This window comes from Euwallacea fornicatus, chromosome 24, assembly GCF_040115645.1.
Source record: "Euwallacea fornicatus isolate EFF26 chromosome 24, ASM4011564v1, whole genome shotgun sequence".
Taxonomy (NCBI): Eukaryota; Metazoa; Arthropoda; class Insecta; order Coleoptera; family Curculionidae; genus Euwallacea; species Euwallacea fornicatus.
This window is the reverse complement of record NC_089564.1, coordinates 2,508,792-2,523,051: the sequence shown is the minus strand read 5'-3', so window position 1 is coordinate 2,523,051 and position 14,260 is coordinate 2,508,792. Positions and strand designations below refer to the sequence as shown.

General features: G+C 35.7%; 1 protein-coding gene across 3 annotated transcripts in view; it reads right to left on the bottom strand.

Moving 5' to 3' along the window:
* The window catches only part of fdl (fused lobes), a 113,049-nt gene extending 103,253 nt beyond the window's left edge, over nucleotides 1–9,796 (bottom strand). The window contains exon 1 of one of the 3 annotated variants that reach the window (XM_066296144.1): nucleotides 9,717–9,796. The gene's annotated coding sequence lies outside the window, so the exon portion shown is untranslated. Of the gene's footprint in view, nucleotides 1–1,467; nucleotides 1,882–9,716 lie in introns of those variants that run through there. The other 2 variants (XM_066296147.1, XM_066296141.1) reach the window with 2 other exon arrangements.
* Between the last annotated feature and the right edge of the window lie 4,464 nt (nucleotides 9,797–14,260).

Below are 14,260 nucleotides of genomic sequence, written 5' to 3'. Positions count from 1 at the left end.
TTCAAGGTACAAGATATGTTTGTTGTGACGATTGAACACCTGTTAGTTCGTAATCTTCCATTCTACCGCGAACATCCTTTTGGAAACCGAGCGGCGATTTTGCTCCAACAATTCCATGACATTCCTACAGAACTCCCGTTTGTCCGTTCGGTATCTCCTGAATTCAACACGTCGAAAGTTTCAGTTTTTAACTGGAGATATTCAAGCTTTTTCAGGACTTTCCACACCGCCTGATAAAACACGCGAATTTCTTCGGTTGCTGCTCTTGTCCAAGTAGAAAGATAATCTTGAATGTAATGGAGAATTCAACAGATTTATTTTGATCATCGGCTTAAAAATGTCTGCTCCATTTTCATTTGGTCTATGAATAGATTTAAGGAATGCACCAAATTTGGCTTAATTTTGATGAAGAAATAGGAAATAATTTTGAGCTGGCTGTCGCCTTTGGGGATGTCGTCGTAGATGACTTCCCGAAATCACTTGCATATTTCGAAACAAAACGTAATAGATTTCTAATATATCTCGGTTCGTTTCACTTGAAGAAGCATTAATGAATTTATGATCATTTTATAACCGTAGGGACGTTAAGCGGAGTTCAGTCGAACTGCCAAAAATGTCTTTATTATGCAAAAATATGGCTGATGGTTCCAAAGTACTCTTTGCAAAAGTAGGATTTTTCATTCTTTCACCGAGGTGCAAGATTCGACCTTGATGTGTGATGTATCATCAAAAAATTGAGTTAAAAAATTTGGAGATCCACGATGGTGCCCATAAAGGAAACAAAGTAGGGGATGATTGCCAAAAATCGAAGCATCGGTTGCCGTATAGGACCTCGCCAGGTTGTAGAAAAGAAAAAGTTAGAACTTGCAGCGATGAAGTCTCGTGGATTTTAAATTGCCACGCCAAATGAGCTAGGCAAGCAATAATACTTTTTGCCGAAATTTCAATTTTTTCCGATTATCTCCAAAAGCAATCGGATTTTTTCAACCTTAAAGCCGCATATTCTTGAACTCCGTAATTTGCACTGCGAACATTATCCTTATTTAACTGACCTCGTATCTTTTGCGGTTACCGAGATCCCCATGGTTGAGCTCCAGAAACGAAGACCCTGTGTTCGCCCGTATTTGTATTAACCGCCGACGAGACGAATGTCTTTAATTTGCCTCATCGACGATTTTAATTCTAAAATTTAATTTAATATTTAATTCGTTTTAAACATTAATCGAGATAATAAATCTCGAATATCAGAACAATTTCAAATAATTTAAGACAATAGGCGGTGGGTTGCGCGCATTGCAAATTACTAAGCCAATATATTCAAATCAGTTTCAGCCTTAAACCATTGTCGTCGACTTTAAATCGTTTACATCTGGCCTATGAACCACCTAATTAACCCGACCTTTCAGTGAAAGTGAATAAATCGTTGTTACCATTTCCCGTCGACCCAATTCGCAACCAACTTCTTACCTTTAAATAATCTCAGTCACCATATGAATTCCTGTAAAGGTGTAATAAAGCATTAGAAGCACGCGAGAGTGAAATAACCCCATAAGACGAGTCCAAGAGTAAGCCACTCTGGGTCAGTCTGCAGTCAAATCAAGTTTCACTTCTTGTCCTTATTCAACAGTTGTTTATCCGATTGGTTTCCTTGTTTGAAAAAGGCGACTCCGATCACATAATTAACAAACGAATGAGCTCGAATTTCGCACAAAATCACGTTCACTTTGACACGATGTGGCTACGACATGGTTGAGAGCGTTTTACCATGGTTCGTTCGTATACCATCGACCAGGTAAAAACCTTGGCCGTCTAAATGACGATGGCCTCTCTTTGGATGTTCGACTAGTGGTTCGCCTTCTTTCTTTTTACCGCTGGGTCGCTTACGTCGGACAATGTATGAAAGTGAAATCGACGAACAGGTAAATCAGGGCAATGGTTTATGTATATCGACTTTTGCCGGTCTGTTCTACTTTTGTTTCGATGGTGGGATAGTCCGTGTTCGTTTTGAGGTGAATTTCTCAAAAAGTCCCTCTGCCAGTTTGATACTTTACTTTTACTCTCGGCACCGCTGGACAGTTGTACTGGAAGCTCGAATGGACGAAGGAGGGGGGCTGTGCTCTCCAACGAGACGGCGACATTCCCATTCTTTCATGTCCTGAGGTATCAGGGTTCTTTGCTACACTTGAGTGTTCACGTCGAATCGAACCACCCGAAATACCTCTTGATTGGGAGGAAAATTCAAAATAATAAGAAAAACGTCTATTTAGGTATCTAGGGGGAAGTTTAATTTAATACCAGAGAACATTGTATCAGTCCCCCCTTCACCCACAACCCTCCTTCGCTTTGATACTTCAAATGGCACCACCTATCGAGTGGCACATCTTTGCAAGCGGATTCCAATTTGCTACGTAACTGTATCCAGAAACCTGAAATCGGTTAATGTAATCGGAAATTAGAATGTCATGTGTACCAGTACAAATAGCTTATTGAGATTAAATAATTCATTTTATTAAGTGCTCAAAATGTAAATCGTTGTAGGGAGGTAATAATAAATTTCGTCTCGAGAATGGCTCGATGAACGATTTCCGGAAAAATGGATTGGCAGATGAGGTGCGTTCGAATGGCCAGCACGATCTACAGATTTAAGTCTACTAGGTTTCCTCCTATAGGGTTATTTAAAAAGTAAAGTTTTAGGATTCCGCTTGGAGGTGTTAAGGAACTGAAAGAATTAAATTTTCCTGCAATGTAAAAGTATTACTGGACAAACTGGGCAATATTCGCAAAGAATTTGGAAAGAGACTTTATTATTGCGTCGCTAATAACGACTCACTATTCGATCTCAATGAGCCATTTGCACTACTATACATTTCTCCTTCTAACTCCCGATTTCATTAATCGATCTCACTTTTCTAGGCGCAGTTACATAGCAAACTGAATTCCGCGTGCAATGATGTGCCACTTGATGAGGGGTGCCACTTGAAATATGAAAGTGATGGTAGCTGAGGGTGAGAAGGGGACAAATATAACTCTCCTAGTGTAAAATGAACTTTCCTTCAAAGTATCTAAATAGATGTTGTTTTTATTATTTAAAATTTTTCCCTAAATCAATCCCAAAATCATTTCTGGTGGTTCGTTTTCAAATGAACACCATGTACAATTCGCGTTTTTATATGAAATTTCCCATTCCAACTGCGTTTTCGAGACTATGTGCTCTCATAAATTTCAGAAATGTTCCGTAAACGTCGAAATTTTAATGTTATGAAAATTATTTTTACCTCGGTTTCTTAAAAAATTTAAATTCGTTTCAATTTCAGATGACTCTAAGACCACTTTTAATAGTGAATTTCTCAAAAAGTCGTCCTGTTGGTTTAAAAAATTTGTTTGTTAACACCCAGGACTACTAGACAATAATACGCTTAAAACCTATTAACTTAGTACCATACTTTACCGTTACCGTTAACTTTAAAATTTAGCGAGAACGTTTTAAGCTGCCATGGTGGGGAAGGGGTTTGGGTAAACAATTTTCGAAAATACTGTGATATTTTCATTACTTTCTGAGATATAGGTTTCCCTTAATTGTGCATCAAGTTTTGTAATTCGTATTTATGTTTTTGACTTACTTTTCCCCCTTCTAAAAGCTTCAAAACTAGCATAAAAATGTAAGAATTTTAATATTATGAATTTTTTTTACCGCATTTCATTCAAGAAAAAAATGACTTTTTAATAACTTGAAGTCCCAATAACATCGGCAGAGATGGTAAATGAACTTGCATCTCAGTTGCGTCACTGCTAATCAAAGCTTGCAGCGATACAATTCATTTTATCCATAAACTCTACAAAACTTGTAGATCAAATCTTCATTTGAATTCAATTTTTTTGCACTAGAAGTTGGTATCTAGAATTTGTAGTGTTAAATGAAGTTCTCATTCCTAAACGATATCTGTAAATTCCATCAGAAGTTTCAGATTGAACGCATTGATTATCGGTCAAATTTTGAGTGAATTTTAAACTTACTTTTTTAACCGCAAAAAGAAAGAACTGATTTCTCAAGTGTGTACTTGAACTGTTGCACTAAAGATTTAAGAACTATTTCACGCAAAAATTGTACTACGTATCTAGGACAAGGATGTGTATTAATGGACAGAACGTTGTCAATTCAAAAGAGTATTTTTACCAAGCAGATTTACAAATTTATTTTTGGTTTTTGAGCTGAGTATTTCGAGAAAAAAACTAATTATTGAAATTAGTAAGAGATAGAAAAAGTGAGCTAGTAAATGGTTCACAAACTTTAAAATCTCTTTTTTTCCATTGTACTTGTTACTAAGCTTCCACAGGACGATTTTGCTTCCATTCTATGAAATTTTGTTCGTCAACGATAATTTGTTTTTCTAAATATGGCCGTAGTTACGTTTTTCATATGTGACCATAAATCTAAGATTACCTCGAGGTTCCTTTCAGGTTCTATATTATGAATGATTCAGTCTACACCAACCTCAAGGATTTCTAAAAAATCTCTAATTCTTCATCTCGTACACCGCCATGCTCAATCTGTTCTAACAGGTTCGTTTTTCGCTCACCACCATTTGCAGGCAATTTTCTGAGATTTTGGTTAAACGTTTCTATCATAGCTTCAAATTTCAGTTGTCTTGATCTTCTTCACTTCCATCAATTCATGGATCCTCTGGAACACCTCAGACTCGATGTTGCAGCCTTTGTCCGAATAAGGCTCCATAGGAACATTAGATCGGCAAAATTTCGTAAGAGAACTTCAATTACAATTGAGCCCTCTTCAAAACAAATAATCTACAGTTTTTAACCAAGATTCAGAAAGTTCTTTGCAAAAGCACATGGAGATTTGTATATCAGTATATAAGGATCTGCTTAGAGAAAATTCCCAATCAGCATCATTCACTGTAAATCTCTCGGAAGGGGAAATAATTCTTTATTTAACAGTTAAACTTGGTTCTGGTTCTTTTTATGTTAGTAAAACTGTGATATATCAATAAGACGTTAGGTATCACAAAAAATCCCTCAAAAGCCCCATCAGGGAAGAATATCTTATGCTAGTGATCCTTGACCAGAACTGCTCAATTTTTCAAATGGGCACCTTTCCAATGTGTTCTTCAGCAGGTTTCCTTCATGAACCAGGGTATACCGTTACAATTAAATGATTCAAGTCAAAATCTTGTTTCTACACATTCACTTCATTTAACTGCCTCGTCAATCGCTGCTCCAGACAGTCGCCGAATAATAATCTCCATTGTAATCTTGCAGTATCCTTTGATTGATGACGATGGTTAGTGATGAAATTATTATTTCCAAGTCTGTTTTGTTTTCTTGTTCTCAAGTCGTTTAACTTGAGCTCACACAATATGGGATCTTCATGGAATAATTCTATAGAATTCCACCAATTCGCTCTTTCAATTCTCTTTTTAGTTTCGTGCTTTACCACATAATTTCAAATTCCTTTTCCAGGAATTTAAGTCCCCCTCGCTAATTACAATTAAGAAATCCAGATTTTTTCCAGTTTTCACTGCGTCGCTTCCAGTTATCATAACCTATTTTCTCTCTCCGAAAACACATAGAAATTTTAAAGACGTGAAAGATCAGAACGTAAAGTGGTGTATAGCTAGTAAGAAAATTTCAACACGACAAACAATTGACAAAAATGGAAAATGGCAAGATGTATCAAAGGAGAAGCCGGGACAAAGAAAAACGAGCCAAAAGAAGTGAGAGACTATATAATGTGAGAAATCGATAACGAAGTATACATTCATGAGCCGAAAATAAAGAGTAATGTTTTAAGATCCCAAATAATTGTGAATTATTAAGGTAGAAGGGCAGTTTTGAAAGGTATGAAGCGTACTTTAGAATCCTGAGCAAGTTTAAATGAAGTCCACCCCCATGGTAGTCAACTGTAACGTTATTAAGTAAATTAAGTCACAAGGGCCATGATGTTGGACCACAAATTAGAGCCAAAATCAAAACTAGATAGTTAACTTCTATTTTAAAGTGAAAACTGATTTTGCAACTAATATTGGTATAATAAATAAATGTTAAACCGTTTCCTGCTGAGGAATTTCACGCTAATCTATGATCAAAATGGCGGCAGTTGTTAGATTGATTAAGTATGATATGGATATGAATGTGGAATCGTAGTTTCAGTTTCGAGGAGCATTTCTGCAAATGGGACACTAATGTATGGCAGCTAAATCGGTGGAAGTGGCGCCGTTACGATTCTTCGTCATATATATCTGAATAATGCGCTTGCGCATGACGCATCATTAACAATCAAACGACGCCATGAAGACACAAATACATGGCGGCCCACCGGTCAAATTCATTAAACGGTTTTTGTAGGTGAATATGTTGTGTATCTGTTTAGGTTTGCTTCTAGAAGATTGATATTGAGTGACTTTAGTCGTTACTTAACCAGAGCAAGGGAACAAACTGAAAGATCCAATAAGAATAAAAATAATGAGGTTTCAAAGGAAGTGAGAGAAAACAAAATGACTAAAGCGAATAAAGTCGAAAGCGTTTTCAAAAGCTTCTTGTCGAAATGACTGGGATAAGAGTGCGTTTTTGGAGAACAAAGTGGAGGACAGTATTAACACTGTTCGTTTTAACCGAGTGAGATCAATGAAACATAGGCTTGCATGAAGAGGGACAACAAAATTCAAGTCTTTTAATGGACAATATCAAAAAAATATTCATAATGGCTGTTCGTCCTCAGCGTGATATCATTCACTGCTGGTTGTGAGAGAGCAGGGAAATTCAGAAGCTTCATGTTGTAGAAAAAGCGCGAATTCATGAAGTATTAACGGGACGTCACGACAATGCGTAGCGGATATTTCCTCTATGGTAGAACCCTCGAGTTGACTTAAGGATTATGATGCAGGTGAATTACGTAGAAATCATTGTAAGCTTACCTGTAACAAATCTGTTTCGACAATTTAGAAAAAATTGCGTTACCCTGTTACCCAAACCAGTATATATGGAAAAGATAAACCTACAATGCATGATCATGATAATTGGATGCACCGCTGTGTAATCTGTAGTTACTATCACGAACCTCATAGTAACTGTCTGTCTAAAAGCAAATTTTAAAATCGTAAAGAATATTGACGTATAAAGCAGATTATTACGTCTATTTTAGTTCCAGCGATAGATTTGTATGTAGTAGTTATCCGCATTAGAACAGACATCTATGTAGAGGATGCTTAAGAATAAGTCAATCAACTGCTTACTACATGTTTCGGTGACCGAATTAAGACAAAAAGTTTATACGAACGTGGGTTTATTTTCGCTTCCTATCTAAAATACAGGATGATAAAAAAGAATAATTTTTTTGCTAATAAGTCTGTTCCGGCATTAAATGTTCTTATGAAAATTGAAGTGCCTAAAATAGGTATATAGACATATCTTTTAAGGGAAAAACAATGTTTCAAATTTTACCAGTGGCGTCCTCATGGATCTGACTCTGAACATTTTAAACGAAATGATACTCCAGTGATAAAAAAAAAGTTTTCTGTTTGCTTCATATTTTTGCGGAAAAAAATCTCTTGAATATTTTTCATATCGTTAACCTTTTTGATGGATTTTTTTTTAACTAATATTAAAACTACAAGACCAAATTACGTATATTACGTTATTCATAAAAGAATAATTTAATTAAGATGTTCAAAATGCATTATTTAATTGTTGCACCTGCAAGAATGCTTGCCTTGACCGTTTTTCGCATATTATCGGACTCTATTTGAAAAAATCCTGGTGTATTTTATATTATGTTAAACGAATGAGTTCTGCGATTTCTCAATTGCAGATTGTTGCGTTTTATTTATTTCTCGTGAAAACGATTACAGTTATGAAAAATATTCAAGAAGCCTTTTTTTCACAGAAATATGAAGCATTCAGATTTTCTTTTTACCATTAGCATATCATATTTTTCGTTTAAAATGTTCAGGATCGCGTTAATGGGGACGTCGCTGGTGAAATTAAAAACAATTTTTCTCATTACAAGATCTATCTCCATTCCTGTTTCACGCTCCCCAAATTTCATAAAAATATTTAATATTAGAACGGATATATTAATAAAAAACTAAAAAAACAATTAGTTTTATTACTTCGTATTTCAGATAGAAAATGAAAACGGACCCATGTTCGCATGAACTTTATTTCTCATTTCGGTTACAAGAACCTGGACTTGGTTATTTTAAAACACCCCGTATATTTTAGATGCATCACTTACCTGTGTGTTCACGGTATTAAAAATATCTCAAACTTCGGAACTCCAGGAAGATTATTGGTATTTCCAAGGGGGTTTGAAGTTTCTATAGATTTTTCCCTATCTTCGGCTTAGAATTTGCGGAGAAATTGAATCTGTCGCCAAAAGTTCCGCGAAGAAATTTTTACAGTTTTTCAAAGAATCTCAAATTTGTGTGCTTTTGGGAGTGTTTTGGGGTTTGCTGAAAGGTTTTCAAGCTTGTTGTCTGTGGTTCACTAATTTCGCAAAACATTCAATATCTTAGACAGACCTCCGAGTTAAACCCAATTGTCTAAAATGCGCTAAGCTTTATCAGGAAGAGTTCTCATGAAAATTGAGCAACAAGTACGGGAAGTGGGTAGAACCAATCTTCATTAAGTATCTAGGTGATATGAATTTTATGCACTCGAGAATCTGGGAGTAGCTTAAATAATTTGAATATTTTTAGCGAAAACCTTGAAAGGACAAATATTTCAGACCGATTTCTAATTCGATTATTTCAAGAGACAGATTTTTCTTTCTTTCTGCACATATTGGTGAATAAAATTAAATTATAGATAGTCAACTTCTAATGTTGTTCTTTAATCAACTTAAAGGTATTTTAGTTTATATCAGCAGTTTTCGCACCCTTACCCACATAAATATTAAAAATGCAGGGAATATTACTCTTTTAGTTCAGTTCAATTTTTAACGAAATAGCAGTAGCATTAAAGTGAACTCAGATATCTGAGTGCAGTATCAGAAGCTTCAATCAGGGAAAGAGACTATGGCCAAGAAATATCTGTCGGACATCGCCAGTATTCTCGATTTTTGACTGCAATTAAAATGACTACTTGGAAATGGAATTTAAGTTTAAAGCAATTCAAAAGGAAAAATAATTTAGGCCCCTCAGTATTGAAGATGGAGGCCATGGAGTGAGAATACGCAGACATTAGGGATGTTTGTCTTTAAAGGTTTGTTCGAAACGTCTACAAGAAATGGGAAACATTGAGAATTTTCGTTTTTTTTTTATATATGTACACCAAGCAGCAAATAGCATCAGAAGCATAGTACGCTAGCTACAGTACGATAATTAACTGGCACGAGATAAATACTGAAACCTTTAGGTTTAAATGCTTCTGATTTAGTGGCAGTATCAATTAAGTATTTCTGTGAATGAATTACCTTGTGCAGAGTTCTGGAAATGTATTTTTTACAAGTCCGGGATAGGACCGGCAGTTCTTAACATTTACTTTTCTATAAGTTCCAGGATGTCATTTGTATATGTTAATTCAAAGAAACAAAAGAACGGACTGTAGCTAATCTTTAAGGACAAATGCATGAATATTCACACTTTGGGGAAGATCAGTGATGAAAATTTAGTGGTGACCCAAAAGCAGTGCTATTGGGGACAGCAAAAGAAGTGCTATTTTTTCTTTCTTTTGCTCCGTCAGTACTTATAAAACAACATTACCTGAATGTTGATCCAAACGATGCTTTAAAATGTTGTCTCGGGATTAGATTTCCGTCGCTGTATACCTATGTGGTATTTGCCAAGAATAACACGAACAACTAAATGTTTTCGATCAATAGTGCATATAAGAAACTCCTAAATACATAATAGATAACAAAGTTTACACCCGACTAATACCACATTATAACAATAAATATTATACATATAATTAAATACATTAACTTTCGAATAAAACGAAACTTAATGCGTTGTGACAAAAGTTTTCTGTTGTAGCGAATCTAAATCGGTAGTTTGCTGAGTATGTAGGGGATTTCCGCAAATCGTAATAAATCAGTGGTGACCATTACCTGGAACCTTTAGACGTCCACTCAGCCAGAACATGAATGTAAAAGTGTAATGTGAAAATGAAGAGGGACAAAAGGTAAATTTAAAAAAATAAAATAAAAACAACGAAGTCTCCAGTTCGTCAGGGACTTTTAAATTGGTTCTCGCAGTAAAGGGATAAAAATGTAGCTATCAGTGATGCCTTATTGCAATCGAACCTATTTTTAGTGAAAGGTGGGCGAAAAGGTTTAAAAGAATGTTTAATGGTGGAAAAATCGTTGAAAAACCTTCTATCGCTGATATGGACGTCGTAAAAAGTTGGCTGCAAAACAGGTAGTCAATAAGTTTTATACAGTGTGTTTATTTGAAAACTTACTGTCCCAAATATCGTAAAAACAGAAGTACATATGAAATCACTGAGTAAGATGGTCTTTCAGGTTGCGAAAGGGAACACTTTTGACATTATCTGCGTAAACCTAATAGTCACCCCTTGCCGCACTTGTAAGTTTCAAATGGCACCCCCCACTGAGTTGCACCTCAAATTAAAGGTAATTAAAAATACAAAACATGGGTGCATCAAGCAACTCGATTTGCCAAGACTTTTTCGAAAAATCAAGGAAAAACGATTTCAAATACATGAAATAAATCTTTGAACTTCTCAGATTTTTTGGTACTCTTTTCTTTTCAACAAGTAGTAAATAATTGTTTTTCGTCGGATGGGATACACGCCATTGAATGGGAGATGATGAATGTGATTCTTGACGTCATATTGCTAACCTGGAGGGAGTTTAGGATCCAACTCAATCGGTCATTAAGGTGTTAGTAGTATCCGTCTTAAAAGGCACTTAAATATATTGATGATGTTCGATCTCATGGACGGATCAAATATAGTTTGAAGGTACCGGTTCCAAGTGGCTCGAGGGCCAAACGTTTGATCCTTCCCCATGCTAAAGATGTGGCACGTTCACGAAATGGCGGTCAAGATGCTTTGGGAAATGACATCTTACTTTCGGATCATTCTGAGTTTTCAGTCTCAGAAAACGGTTTTGTGCGAACTAACCTTTACGTTAATACTCAAATTTCTCCACGTAACTTGATACCCGGGGTACCTGGGTACCCAGCACTGATTACATCAAATACGTAGCAATACATGCTTCGATATTTTTGGTGCTCTGATATTTTTTTTTATTGTGTAAAGTGGCATTGTGAATATTACTATGTATAAAGGGTTATTCACCCAAAACGTTCATTAAAAGGTTACTAGGATACGGAAAGTGATACGAATTTGAAAATTTCGGGTTAAATTAACATTAACGTGTACTATTTTTTTAAAATATTTTTAACTCCCCATCACTTCCGGTTTAACCGGAAATAGCTGTCAACTTGCTTATTTGAAATGGAACCTCCAAAATAATTTATTGCTTTATTTTTAGATTCTACGCAATATTTGACACACATTTTCTCTATAATGTCCCATACTTAGCACTTACCGTTTTTCAGATATTTGACCGTGAATGAAAAACATGTCTCCATAATGATCAATTTGAAAATTCATATCTCTGCAGTTATTAAAGACATAATCTTCATATTTCACAGAATGGGAATATAAGGTCTAGAATTTACACTTTTGCTATTTATACGGCTTAGTATAATACAGGGTGTCCAAAATTCAGCTCCCTAACATTTGCATTTTTGAAGCTGCAGAAGTCCGTTTTTCCGTTAATGTTAATATTAAATAAAATATTATATTTCTTGGTTTACTTGTATAATAAATAATAATTAAAGTGTACGAGTTTATTGTTTATTTATTTAACTAAAAGTAATGCTGTGTAGACGTCGTACTATTTATGGGTACCTGAGTGCCCCGGGTATTAAGTAGGACATTCATATTGATACTCGTTTGAAATCTATTAATGTTAAAAGATATTTCTTCATTATATAAAATGAAATATCGCGAATGGGTACCCGGGTGACCGGGTGTTAACGTAAGGTTAATCTTATAATAATTTTTACTACTTATCAAGGTTTATCGATATTGAGAACTTCTTGATACAACTATTAGGAGAAACTTGGAAATCGAGAAAACACGAGCAAAACTACTTCCATGAAGAAGCTCTAGTTTAGGCCGAATGTTTAAACGTGAGCGGGTCTCTAGTCGAAACTGAAGTCTCGTGTCTAAGTTTAAAACCGGACTGCCACTCCTAGAGGAGTGTGCGTGAATTTAACCACATTTACATAAACAAAAACATAATTAATAATTTTCCCAGGCTAGCTGAGTTTGAAATAAAACTGCACGATCTCAGTCTAGACTAAACCTAAACATAAATATTAATTAATTTTAAAAATGTTTGACGCTAACTACGTACTTCTAAAGGGTATTCAATTACAAGATTGAACTTAAGCCTATGTATAAACAAAATTAATTAAACAAAGAAACAAACGATCCTGTGTGGATTTGTCGAGGACACAAGTCCTAACAGAGGCGCCTCGTAACACTTCGGATAATGTTTTCGAAAGGTTAGCACAACGAAAATTACGTATAAATGACGTTAATTTGACAAAAATGAAACATCCCACAATAATCGATCATTTTAAATAAGATTAATAAACAACGCACCTGCGAATATTGACGAAAACGTGTATGTAATGCCTCGATAATATTTAATATTATTAATGATTATATGGGAATTTGCTTGTTACAAACATTCTTTTTGACTGTCCTTTGAGGTTCGTTATAAGCCAATATTACTGTATTGTCCGATCGATACACAGCAACGTGGGACTTTCAAAATCAGGACCGATCCCTTCTGATCTCGACTGATGTTGAAGACTTGAATCCCCCACGGTGTACTTTAAATTTATAAATATTCTTAAACGTGAGATCATCTTTCTATGTCTCTTTGTCAAGGTCATGTAAGAACAGAATAGTATATAACCATTAACAAGTTCAACAATTATATTTTTGTCACACTTCATTCTATAACAATTCGTAAATTTAGGAAACGATCGATTTCTCGACTGGTAAACTGAAACTAAATATTCACAGGTCAATTTTAAGGATAGATCGTGAACGTAATGAAAAATAATTATTTATTTAAAAAATAATTTATTATTTAACGAATTACCATCGATACATGTTAAGTGAATCCGGTAACAATTCAGGACTCAAGAGCTGGCCTGTACTAACTGAAGGCCCTCTTCATACAAAAATACGCTGTCGTTAGCAAAAGCAAGGAATCTGTTAGTTTATGTTAGGATTGTAATAAATAATCATATATGAAATTTAAATCCCTTTCGGCATCTTTAACGCTAGCTTAAGACCTTTTAGCTTTCTAAACGCACCAATCAGGCGATAGATTTGTGTGTTTGCTTAGCCAGCATTATTTTAATGATTGCCGCTCGCAAATGACCATATAATTGGTCCTTTGTATTGCTACATTTCCGATAAGTCACTATGTTGCTAATATAGCTACATTATTGGTCATAATGGTTTTTTGGTATTGTATTCAAATTTTAGATGTTTTCGAAAACGTTTGATTAATTCGAGTATTAAGAAAACTTCACAGCTCTAGCAATAGAGTGTTTGGTAAGTACTTGAGCAGGATTGGAGTGGAAGGAACCGACCGCTGCTAGTTCTACGGGGATGATGGAGTAAGTCCGGTGGATACACCAGAATATACAGCCCGAGAGTGTTCAGAGTGGGAGAACTATCGTATTGTGGCCAGGGCGAAAGGACTCGTCTTGGACCGACGCACGATAGGGCGTGAACTGTTGGAGAGCAAGGAGAAGTGCGATGCGTTTGAAAGACTGATGGAGGCGATAGTGAACATGAAGATAGAGCATGAGAGGGAAAGGAGGAAGATCGGAGTGAGGACCCGTGGTCGTCCTCGCAGATGAATGTTTTTTTGTGACGTCATGCATGTGAATCTCTTCGCCTCGAAGCAATATCGAAAGGTAGTCTCGGGGCAGGAGAGGGGAGGTGGTTTTAGTGGATAGGCGGCCGACGTAATGGTCGGTTGAATCCCACACTACTCGACTGATGACCAAGCCGGGTGTCCTAAGAAGGTTCCCACCTACTCGCAAACAAAAAAAAAACTCTAGCAATGGGACTGTCGTTGTTAATTCCAAAGAAGCCATATGCAGTTAAAAAGAAAAAAACACGTTGCGACATGTACTATCTGCTAAAATTGATGTCATGAATTTTATACCACTTTCAGGTC